The following is a 12,994-nucleotide window of genomic DNA, read 5'->3' as shown; positions in this document are numbered from 1 at the left end:
GTAATTATACATAGAACTTGCACATCAACAACACGAATACTTTCCACTCACTAGAAATATGTTTCATAAATGTTATTCAGCTGTCCTCTTCTCTTTTGCAATGTAGTACTATAGTTTTCAACATCTGCTACATAAAAAAGTAAGTGTTCTTCCAAAGACTTGCTATGCCTGCAAATATGCTTAGGAAGACTTACATCAATAATTACACTAACATCTGAGGATATAATTGTGCCTGTAAGGGAAGGAGGCTTCTCCTGCTGCCATATTCTGAAATCCTTCCATGAATTTTCAACTTTAATTAAATATGTGAATGATATTCTATGTAGAGCAAAATGCCACTACTGAATTTCCCAATTCTTGTATTCAAGGCAGTCAGGGTACTAGGGGAATAAGAAGAGTGACAAGAATTGAGTGAATATCAGCATATTGGGATGATGTTTTACGTTGATTTCTAGAAAATCTAACCCTGATATAAGGGGTCAGTTCTCAAGCTAATAAGCATTCTGAAAGCAGTTTCCTAAAAACACTAGTAAAATAAGCAATTACCATAAAACTATGGACCTTCTTGTTGGTTCTGAGAAAAGCCATTAAGAACAAATTTTTAAAAGTCTTGATCCTTTCATTTTAGGACTTCATTTCATTTTGGTTTTAAAAGGGAAGTAGTTCAGTTGGAAACCCGCCATCCTGGGCCCAACGTTTGGGAAGCCAGCCTCTGCCTTCACAAGCCAGGGCAAAAGGTGAGTGATGGAAGAGTAACACCTCCTTAAAAAGCCTTGGTCCAGCTGGCCCAGCTGGTAGCACCTCATAAGGGCCCCTTTCCAGGGTTACAGGAGAAGCCGATCAAGAGTTTTGAAGGCGGAAGAGGGCTTTACGCCCCAATGGCAGATAAAGCAGCAGAACCATCTTCTAGGAGAAGGGAAACTCTGATTACAAACCTCCACTGCCTCATGGCTATATCCATTACTGGAAAAGGCTTCAGGAGTCAACCTCGAGGCAAAATCCAGAGTCCCAGAAGAAGTTCGTAACTGTGTACAACCACATTCTGGTAACTCTTGTGATGGAGCTGGAACCAATCGTATCGGCTCTGCCGTTCCATTGAACTATTTAAGCGACATGGAGAGGGGGGAATCTGCTGCTTGGGTAGCAGTCTATCCTCCATATTAATCTACCAGGCCTCGTGCTCTGGAGACGACACTTCAGCTTTACCTCTTTCCAGAGCACAATACCATAGCCTTTTGAGACTGAAGGATGCCAATGCAAGTTCAGTTGGAGAAGTCCTTGTTATTCCTTTCACTTCATGTATCTTGAGAGTAGATTTGGTATGATTTGATCCTGGGGAAACTAATGGATTTTGATTTAAATCTATTGACCTAAAGCCTGATACCAAGCTAGCTTTGAGGTCCGACTACCTTCAAGGTAGTCCAGACAAGAAACCAAAACCATGAATCTAACACTATTTTTATTGTAAGGTTACATAGTTTGCAAATTTCAAATCACTTCTCTTGTTTCTCATCCTTGCCTTCCAGAGAACTAGGAAGGGTTCTTTCTGAGATGCTTCCCGTGCTCCCCATTCCTTCTACAGGCCTGAGACATCTCTTGTCTTACCATAACCTAGGCTGCATCTCCTCCTCTTCCTGTTTTCCAAGGTTATTCTCACACACCATTACACATTGGAAGAGCTTTGTCACCAATATTTCAAAAATCTTTGGAGGCAGATGTGTTATTTCAAGCACTTAAAATTAAGGTGATAGGTGATGTGGACTTAATGTACTGTCCTCCACGTTCATGAATCCAACCTGATCAGATCAATGCTCTATTCAATTCAGCATCCTGCCAACAGAAAGTTCATTAACAAAGGCATGAAGGCAACTGTTCTTCCTCAGAGTTACCAGTGCTTGTTAGGAGAGGAAAAGCAGCTCTGCCATCACTAACTTTCTTTTGCTGCCTGTGAAGTGGTCCAAATATAAAATAGTTGAGTAGCTTGGATATCCTTAACTTTGGGACAATTCTTTTGGGTGAAGCAATTATAAGAGGTCTGAATGTAATTTGCTAGTCCTGTAGGCAATACAGTCTAGCACAGTGATAGCAAACCTTTTTTGCTCGGGTGCCAAAAGCACGTGCATGCTCATGTGCCCCCATAATTTAATGCCTTCCCCTGCACTGTGCCCCTGCACATGCACACATGACCCCCCCCCGTTGCCTCGTGCATGTGCGCACAGCTTTCTTGGAGCCCGGGGAAAGCAAAAACAGCCTCCCATGCCCCCCGGAGGCCTTCCGGAAGCTAGAAATGGCCCGTTTTCCGATGTCCGGTGGATCCAGTGGGTCTGTTTTTTGCCATCCCCAGGCTTTCTAGGGAAGTTTGGGAACGGACTGAAGCCTCTGGAGGGTGAAAAACAGCCCAACGCACAAACCAGATGCATGTTGGAGCTGACAGGGCAACGCCTCGTGTGCCCTCAGAAATGGCTCCACATGCCATCACGAGTCTAGCATGTTCTGTTCTCTACTTGGATGTCGAGTCGGATCTGGCAAAATTCCAGATGACAACAGATCCAGTACGGTGATCATATTATGTAAGCAGCCTGAACACAAATAAAGAAAATAACATGTGGAGTTATTATTAAAAGCTAAAATGGCAAAGCTAAGACACCTGTCACTGTTAGGAAATGTGGCATTCTCTATATACAAAAGTAAGAGCTTCCAGAAGTAATTGGAATTCTTCTACCCTCGTGATAAAGAATATCAAAGACCACCTGGATCCAAAGATCATTCAATTTTCTAAGGCAGAGTTGTTACAATAATGTTACTACATTTAAAATTATGCAATCTGACTCTTTGTACATATCTTCGCTTCACTCTCTTCCTTCTTCCATCCCACTTATTTTCTTCAAGTCTTCTCTTCCAAAGCAGAATAAGAGCAACCCAATAGGATATAGAGGAGAGTAAACATTATTTGACCAACAAATACAATTCTACCTAAAAGGACATGACTGGCTCTTAAAAAGCTGCATTCTATATCGGCCTCCAAAATGGCCAAATTTAGATATGGATTATGGCATGAACATTTTGTAAGGATTTATAAGAACATGTTCAGAACATTTTAAAAAAATGATGATCCTTGAGTTCTCAATCTTTTATCTATTCTAAGCAGGCTTATATTTCTTCAGTGATATATTCAGTGATTGTCCTGAGAAGGGAGACAGATTTTTCTGCCCTTCCATTGGATCTTAGCAGAACATGAGAGAGCGTTACTTCAACAAAAATTCAGGAAGGAGAATATGCTCCAGTCCAAAAGAGTGCTTGGAATTCAAAGATAATTAATTTCATTTAATAATTTAATTTCTTTTGCTATGTGATCTTATCTGGATTCAGAAATTAAGAAAGACCTGATCTACTCCATACTCAGAAGGGATGCTCTGGTATGATAAGCTAGATTCAGAAGCTTTTGTTAAAAAAATCCATAAAGAGCAACAGCAAAACATTTTTTGTTGCCCCCAAAAAACCTACATGAGCTGTGCTTGAATTGAAGCAGAATTTATTTTATTTATGTAGAAAGAGAAAATGCGTTTCCTTTTGTTGAGCTTTCTACAGTTCAAAAAGCTTAAGCAAGGGAGGAAGAGCACATGCCATACTATGGAAGACTGTGCATCGTTTGGGAGAATTCATTCTGATGTGAAGGCTGTATATACAGTATGTGCAGTAAAGCTCAGGTGTGGCCATATGTCAGTTCACAGAACAGTTTTTCAGTTCACAACTGTTCAATGGCAACTGTCCAACTCAGAGCTGATGGATTCATTGCAGACAACAGACTGGGTTGCCAGATGTGCTTTATTTTAGAGGATTATCTCTTATTCCAAAACATCACAATACTACGGAAAACAACAGTTGCCCTTTACTCTAGGCACCACAGCCTTATTGCTAAAACTGTGATCTGCCAAACCTGGCAATATACAAAGCAGACTGATAAACAGCAACAAAGCTCTTAAATATGAAAGTCAAACAATATATTGCCTGCAAGCCCATAGAATACATGTTTCATGGCAACAGAAAAGCCCCTTTTGCAAAGTAAAAATGAGATAGGAAACAAAGAGCAGATTACACTTATTCCTTGGTGTTGAAACAGACATGAAAGTTCCATAGGAAGCGGGGAGGAGAGTATTTAGAAAGGAAAATAGCAATTTCTATGTTGCAAGAATATTGTAAAAGTACTAATATATACTATTGCATAAAATGTTTCTTCGGCCTGAACTTTAACATTCAGACTTTGGGCAACAAACGAAAAAAGAAATGGGGAAGCATCAGAGGTGGTATTCAGCAGGTTCTGGAGAACTGGTAGTGGAAATTTTGAATAGTTCAGAGAAGGAGTAAATACCACCTCTGACTGGGCCAGCCCCCATCTATTCTCTGCCTCCAGAGTCCCAGCTGATCAGGAGGAAATGGGGATTTTGCAGTAACCTTCCCCTGGAGTGGGGTGGGAATGGAGATATTACAGTAACCTTCTCCTGCCATGCCCACCAAGCCACACCCACAGAACGGGTAGTAAAAAAAATTGAATCCCACCACTGGGAAGCATGAATCTGAAGTCCAGAAAGATCAAAATTCTGAATGCCTTAGTTTAGCTTTAAGAATGGATGCAGCATAGCTAGCAATTTTCAAAGGAAAATTGGGCTTCCTTAGAAGTCTATCAAACAATTTTCCATGCATGGGCATGTTCTCACCAAGACACAAACATGCACTAGCAACCTCCTCTTTTCCTACCTGATCTCCATTATGTTTCCCACATTTGTCCCTAGACCCTTAGAAAGTGACATAAGCCATCCTTAGCTGTTCTAATGTTCCAATAATGCTAGTTTTCCTCTTATTCTAACATGGTCCAATGGTAATGTCAGGCCTTGAAGTCATGTTTTGCATTGGGCCATCAGACATGCCACATTTAATGCTGTGGGAAATTGGGAGGGGGAATTATATGGAATGTGATAGATATAGTCAAAATAACATTCCTTTCTGAGAGCATCAAAGACGTCTTGCCCTGCACCTGGAGTGGTATGACTGGGAGGCATCTCTAGTTGGGACGGTGCCTGATTGGGTCATGTGGTGCTGGGCAGGGACTTGAACTTTCATTTGGGTGGAAATTTTCAGATTCAGGTTTTCCCACATGTGCCAATATGACATCTCTAATAAAATGGAACTTTGAGGAAACTCAAGCCTCGGAGTCTTCTTTCATTATGGGTGTTACTTGGACTCCTGACAGGTAACTTCAATGCATGTAAAATAGGTTAGTTTTGTTTTACCCCATACATTTGGGGAGGGGGGGGTCAGATGAACCAGAGAGGAGAGACCCTAGTGATAGGAACAGAAAATTTCAACCTAACAACATTAGGTTTTGCAGATTCAGGTTTGAGTGGATAGTCTGTAATTGTGGAGAAAGATCCTAAAACCCATAGCCACCTGGGCCAAAATTGTCATCCTTTTTCTACAGTGCAGTGGATCTTTTCTGACATTCAATATGAGGCTGAAATATCTGTAACAGCAAAAATCCACAATCAAAGTCCTAACCTGAAGGGAGAGGTGATTTTTATCAGTACTACTGAGAAAGTTATTAACCAGGCTGAAAGGGGGAAGTGTTCCATTAAGCAAATAAGTAGATTAAATGTTATCTACATCAAATCACTACATAATACTGCAAGATTAAGATTCTTGTTAAGATTGAGATTTTTCTGTAGACATTATTTTCTAGCTCCTGGGTAGCCTCACTGAACCGAAGTGGACTACAGCTCATTTATTTCCATATGTAATATATAACTCCCACTTTGGTAATGTGATGTCTAATTTTATTTTGTCTTATCTATTATTTATTGAACAAGGTACCAGAAAAGTCCATTTGATATTGATGATGGCTACGTCTAACCATCAAGTACATTACGCTTCAGTACACTAATTCTATGTCTGCTTTGGGACCACATATAGCTCTGGCCTTTCAAATAGTAACTGGCAATATTGCTTAAGCTGCCTGCTAATTCTAAAATGTAAATATCTAGCCTGTTTAGACAGCAACATACATTTTCACTTCTGGACCTGTTTACATGGGAAACAGCTCACTTTCAGTATTTTAAAGCATAGATGATCCAATAAATAGGACCAGTTCATTCATGTATTTTATTAAAAAAGACAGAATTAAAGCACTCAAAACCTGCAATGATGCACGATCCAAGTCTCCAAGGTTGCATTCAGCCCTTTTAAAAGCCTTGGATACAGCCCACTGAGACTTCCAAAAGCTACCATATAAACTGAAGCAGTAAATTATGAAAGAAATGCCTGAAGAAAAGTAGTTTCTACATTTAACTTTAATCAAACGGCACAAAATCAAACCTAGTTTCCTTTTTCCTATTTTTGGAAGTGCAGGCATTCCAAGACTAAAGGCAAACTTCATCCTGAAAAAAACCCCAAGAATCCTAGCCTTAGGTCTCAGGACAAGAGAGTCACAATAAACTACAGACTATACACAGTTCAATATTCATAACCTGCTGAAGCTAGAACTGTAAAAGTTAATGATTGATTTTTCTTAGTGTATGTCACAAAGCTAACGTACAAGCTGGCATGTTTTGCTTGAGAAGTGAAATGGCAAATGGTACCACATGGAGCTGAAACAAGCTGATAAAGATTTCTGCAGAACTTCTACAGTTCACGCCATCTCTCTCACCGCTGTTGAACCTAATGTGATTGCTATCTCTTCATCATAAGCACTAAATTTGCTGCTAATGTGTTGAAAAATTGTTGCAGCTCTGGCTTCAATTTACAGTTTGCCAAGATCATCTGCGCTGGAAAAAGAAACAAGACCCAGCCAAAGACAGCATGAAATATTTGTAAACTGAACCTGTTATTAGACTCTTGGGGCATTCTTATTACAAACAGAAAAGAATAAGCAATAATACAACATTTATAATATACTAACGGTTATCAATTGTTTTTTTCTCTTTTTAGTTCATTTTCATTAATTTTATACATAGTATATTCTTCTTAGTGTATTTTCATTGTTCTTTCTTTCATTTTTTACTAAATGGAGTAATAAAATAAAAAACGGAATATTTTGTTTTTAAAAAAACAAGTATTGGGAAATTTTCACAATGTACATTCTTAAAGATTTTTGTATCTAACTGAATTTGTGGATTTAGGACAATTTTTCCTCAATAAATATTAATTCCAAGTAATCTTAACAAAAACTCATTAATACATTTAAAATTAAAAAGTTCAATGGACACTTAGCATAAGAAATATTAATTCCTCTATACGTTTTCATTCCAAGTTTGCCATGCTCTTTATTTTTAATTTTTCATGTGTGAAGGTACTGACCCAGGTCTTCTGCTTTTCTCGAAGTTCCACTAAAGTACAGAAGTATTCTAAATAGACAGGAACAAAGAAACAAACCTAACCAAAGAAGCTCAGCCAACAATAATACCTGCCAAGTGTGTTATATAAGCATATGTCAGACAGATAAAGTATGAAATATTAGTAAAAGCAAACAAATATGATACGTGCATGTGGCATTTACATGCCCAAGTTTTGAAAAAGAATAGTTACAGGTTTAAATCAGCAGCTGGGTTTGGAAATTCCTTCATTCTATCCCGGTCTCTAGTGTGAACTCATGAATTTTGAAACCCCTGACCTATGTTTCTAAAAAGTACAGACAAAACTTGCTTGGGCAGTTGAATATTTGTATTGAATAAACACATGCTTAGAGGTCTTGTTCTATTTTAAAAGCCCAAATTCCATTAGCTCTGCACCCCTAAGGCACTGCTCATGTTTAAATTCATTATTTTCCTGTTTAGGGTCTCATATCACAATATGATCCTTTTAGCTTGGTATATATAAATACAGAGTAACAATATTGAGCCTCCTTCTTCTACTTTGATTTTAAAATTTTATTTCTCATTGGCTTCCAGTGTTCCCAGATTGCACCGAGCAACAGCAGTTCCCTCTACAATTTGCCACCAGGCTGACTTTTTATATGCTTGCATACATTTAGATAGCAGAACAGTTGCCAACACAAGCTTGGATTCGGTAATATATCAGCTATTTATAGGCACAATTTTCTTAGTATGAAAGGGAGTTTAGTGACACTACTTCTCATACTCGTGAATATATTGCAAGATATAGTATAAAGGTTAAAATGTGAACTTGCTCATTCCTCAGCCCCAAAATTGCCTAGCACAATACCTCCACTGCCAAAACAAAAAAACAAAAACCCCTTGATGGATCACCCAAAATCCATAAGAATATAGAATATTTTAAGGAAAATACTTACTGGAGCTGCAAGAGCACCACTGAAAAGTATCTTCAGGAAGATGATCTAGAACAGGAGATAATATACAGCTCTTAGACTAATTTCACATGACCCTTGGTCTGGTTCCAAGTGCTCTTTAAAAAGTGATTTTTTTCCTCCTGACAGGTGACTGCATAAGCAATAGACAGAAAAAGAGCTATATTCATACAACAAATAAAGCTATATAGAAATTCATTTGTTCTTCATTCTTGATTTAACACCCTGTAGAACTCCAACTATTGAGGTTAATAATTTAGGATGATGTATAATCCCTTATACCTCTGATTTGTCAGGATATCATGGCTCACAAATAAAAATGTGACATCCCATCCACTTTGGGGTCAAAGCCTGACTAATGATTTACAAGATTATCTGTTGCTGGCATAGACAGCAAAATATCTTGGACCTATACTTTCAATGGTCCAATTAAATTTAATGTTACCATTCTAGAACACCGCAAACATACTCTAGCACTGATAATGTTACCTAGTTTGGGTAACATCAGTGAAACATCAGTGAAACAAGCAAGCTGGGAGACCCATGTCCCGCATCAGTCCCAGTGGATTTATATAGTAACAAATAACAAAGTGTGCAATTTGATGGGAAAGGGAGGTAATGAGAAAACATTTTAACATATATGATCTTCACTGTTTGAGCCATTATCTCTGTGACTGAAAACAAGGGAAATAGTCTCACAAACTCATATCCTGGCCAAAAGCATTCATATTTACATGGACACCAATAATATTTTATTTACTCCTAGTTATAAACCCAAGGTCATCAACACAAAAAGAAATTCACCTCTTCCTGCTATCAAACTCAGGTTTAAGAGGTTAGATGTGGAACAAACTTTAGAGCTGTTAAGGGGGGGAGGGGGACAAGTCAATTGGATAATTCCTATCTATAGCCTAATTTTGGTTTCCAATTGTTTTGGGAACTATACCTTCTGTGATTCCTATCCAATGTATTCAAGAGAAATGTTTGCACATTTGGAGTATCCAAGGTGGGAAGCTTTTGCCAGCCTTTCTCAAATCAGGCTGAAAGCAGGAAGTAAATGGGTAAATAACGTCTCATGAATTATATCGCTATTTTTCAAATTTGGCATCTTTAAGATCTGTGGACTTTAACTCCCCGAATTTCCTGGTAAGCAAGCTGCTGGTTGGGGAATTCTGGAAGTTGGAAGTCCACACAACTTAAAATTGCCCAAGTTTGAAAAACTCCCGAGTTGTATTTTCCCAATTTCAGTCACTTCTTACCATGTAGCGCTATCTTCTTTGGCCACTAGATATAATCAGGATTACTTTCCCACTCCCATCAGCGGATGCAAAGTTGGAACTAACATGCATGACTAGCGATTTCTAAAAACTGCGGACGAACAAAGCAAAATTTCCCCAAGCAATCTGACTTTAGGAATGCGATCCCTTCCAACTAAGCGAGATTGGCAAGAAAAATAACGTCCTAAAAATCAGAGGGATGGCAGAAGGACAGAACTTGCCTCCTCCCCCGCCGCAAGGCCCACTTGGGGAAAAAAGTGTATTTCTTTTCCCTTTGTGAGAGACATAAAGCTGAACGATGGGTTGCAAAGATTTAAATCAGTGGAGGAGAGTTTACACCCTCCCTTGCCCGTTCTTCCTCTTTCCACCCCATTGCCCAAGTGATATTGCCCGAAATCAATATGGCGGCTCTATCGCTTTCTAGACAACACCCCGCGCCGAAGAAAACGTATGAGCCGAGACCTTGTTTAGATGGGCAGCAAGTTCTAACCAATAACAACCTAAGAGCTTCTTCTCCTACCAATCAGACAGGAAGTACGAAGTTTGACCAAGGGAATGGCCCACCCCCTCTCTTCCTCGAGCTATGATTATGATGGCGGTCCTTTCGGGCTTGTCAGGCGCCGCGCGCGTGCGCGCGCGTTCGCGAGTCTGTCAGGCTAAAGCGAGAAAGGTTCATTCTCCGTCCCTTCCCGTCCCCCACAGCCGCCACGCTCCCAACCGTAGCGGTTACTGCTTCGGTACCTTCTGAGTCAAGTATATCAAGTGCCGCCTCTGCTGCTCTTCGGTGGCAGAGAGACGCCTCCCCCGTTAGGCGGAAACGGCCCGCCTCTCTTGGCTGCCCGCGAGAGGCAAAGACTGCTCTAGGTAGCGGTGCTGACTGGGGAAGCCGCTCTCCCACGACTCCTTCTCAGCGGTTGCTCCGGCTGCTGAGACCATTTTCCGCGGTTACCTGTTGTCCGTCCCGTAGATCAGTAACAGTAACAGAGCTGGAAGGGACCTTGGAGGTTATCTAGTCCAACCCCCTGCTCATGCAGGAGATCTATACTAGGGATTCAAACCATCGATTTTTCTGATCAAGAAGCTCAGTGTCTTATTTGATCCACCTGTACAGCAGTCGACTGTCAGGGAATTGTAGTACAAGTAGCCCTCGACTTCCAATGTTTAGTGCCCCTTCAAAGTTACAACAGCACTAAAAAAAAGTGACATAACCGTTTTTTCCCCCCACTTGGCACCATTGCACCATCCCCATGGTGCACATTTTCAAAATTCAGACTGGCTCACATTTATGATGGTTACAGTGTCCTGGGGTCATGTGATCGCCTTCTGACACTGACAAGCAAAGACAATGGATCCAGATTCACTTAACCACGTTACTAATTTAACTAATGCAATGATTCATTTAACAAATGTGGCAAGAAAAGGTGTAATATGGGGCAAAACTCAATGTTTCACTTAGCAACATAAATCTTGGGCTCAGTGTGGTCGTATCTCGAGGACTACATGTATCTGGTTCTGGAGAAGTAGGGTGTTGGACTGAGTTATGACTTGAGAGTCATGAGAGCCAGTTTGGTGTAGTGGGTAAGGCACCTGACTAGAAACCAGCAGACGCTGTGTTCAAGTTAATGGCTTAGGCTTCAAGCTAGCTGTGTGATCTTGGGCTAAACACTTTCAGCCCTAAGAAGCAGGCAATAGCAGCAATACTTGTTTGTTGCCAAGAAAATTAGGTGTTCATCCATGAAGTCAGCAGAGGTTGGGCTTGACCTAGTCTGACAGGGTGGTGTAACAGTGAGGGTGCCGTACCCGAGTTCAAGGGGACATTTAGATAGATAAGTGTGCCCATTTCAAGCTCTTGGCCCAACTTCACAAAAGAAAGTGTTTTTTAAGGTGTGTCTAGTTGGTGAAAAATAGGATTAAACATCAAGAGAATAAACTATTTTTATTTACTGTGCATTGATATTTAAGTCCAGTAAATAAATGAAAACTTGGCAGGCTCAAATTGAGGACTCTTTATAGGAGCAATTGTGAAATGCATTACTTGTGTAGTAACAGAAAAGCTTTTGATACAGGCAGTTGTCTGCAGAGATTCCAGCAGCTGCTGTAGTAGCAGCAATGGTAGTAGCAGTCACAGCAGTAGTAAAGCTAAGTCCATTTTCTATTACCATGCAAACAAACACCAGCTTAAGTCTCCATGGCTATAGTCTTCAGGGACAGTGAGCAGATTTTCACATCCTTTGAGATTGTGTCCCCAAGTACCCCTTTTATTTCTTGTCATGCATATAAATATTTAAAAACCTTTGCCCTTGGAGACATTGTTATCCCAAACACAACAATCTGCCTTGCATTCAGAGCTGTCCTAAACATTCTTCAAGCCTATTTTCCGTTTTCAGCTGGGAAAACAGAAAATACAATAAATAAATATAAACAGATGTACTTTTTTCAGAATACCTCTGATGCCTTGCTCTGCTTCATGGGAGGACCGATTATAATGGTTGGTATAGTCCTTATTTTAAAGGTCATTCATTATTTAAATTTCGAAGCTCTCAGACTTCACAACTATGCTCAGCAAATTATATAGATGAATATATCAAGATTTTAAAATCTAATTGGAAACCAAAACCCAAAAAACCAATCAGTCAGTAACCAACCAAAGGGTATACATGCCACAGAGCTTTGTACATTGAGAAACAACTTATGAACCTATGTCTCTGCTTTTCTATCCATATTCTCTTAACTTGATTCAATGAAAATATACAGTGACAATGTAAGATGCCCAGAGTTGCTGTATGAGTTTCATGCCCATATAAATTTGTTTAATAAATATTGAATGAATATGAATATGAATAATTTGAAGTAGTATATAATAATGTTAAGTAAGCATCTCCTCACTGGGGAGTCCTCTAAAAATAAAGTTAGCCATAAGAAAGTTGTGCACTGTCACTTAAACTTTTCTCATGTGGGGAATAAGGACAAATAGCTTCATATTCCATTATTTGAAGACGGGGCCATTGAGTCTATTTCTCCCCATCCCTTGCTTTCACCCTATTGATTTTATAGCATTTTACTAAATGCTATCATCCATACAGTTGTCTACTATCATTTTGTTGACAATATGAGTCAATATTTCATTAAACATTGCCTTTTAGCTTTATCCTGAATTGTCTAGAGTATATGATTTTTTTTCATTATTTATTCAACGATGCCACTAAATTATGTATTCTTGATTTTAAAGATAATAATAAAATATTTTGTTTACAGTTATTATAGTTCTGGCATCAACTTTTGGATTTCTATATAAAATAATTAATCTTGTTTTGGGAAGGGAAATGGGAAATGACAAGTCCCAGCTCTTGCTGCCTCAGGGACATAATTATGATCAGAAATACAAAAATGGAAAAATCATAAA

General features: G+C 39.4%; 1 protein-coding gene across 1 annotated transcript in view; it reads right to left on the bottom strand.

Moving 5' to 3' along the window:
- TRIQK (triple QxxK/R motif containing) overlaps positions 1-10,431 on the bottom strand; it is a 53,995-nt gene extending 43,564 nt beyond the window's left edge. The window contains exons 1-2 of the mRNA XM_014066390.2: positions 10,333-10,431; positions 8,300-8,344 (exon numbers count right to left, since the gene is read on the bottom strand). The gene's annotated coding sequence lies outside the window, so the exon portion shown is untranslated. The remainder of the gene's footprint in view (positions 1-8,299; positions 8,345-10,332) is intronic.
- Between the last annotated feature and the right edge of the window lie 2,563 nt (positions 10,432-12,994).

This window comes from Thamnophis sirtalis, unplaced genomic scaffold (assembly GCF_051295495.1).
Source record: "Thamnophis sirtalis isolate CommonGarterSnake01/CBP01778 unplaced genomic scaffold, rThaSir2_p1.2 scaffold_2, whole genome shotgun sequence".
In the NCBI taxonomy this organism is placed as follows: Eukaryota; Metazoa; Chordata; class Lepidosauria; order Squamata; family Natricidae; genus Thamnophis; species Thamnophis sirtalis.
The sequence above is the reverse complement of the archived record's forward strand: the minus strand, read 5'-3'. Positions and strand labels throughout refer to the sequence as shown.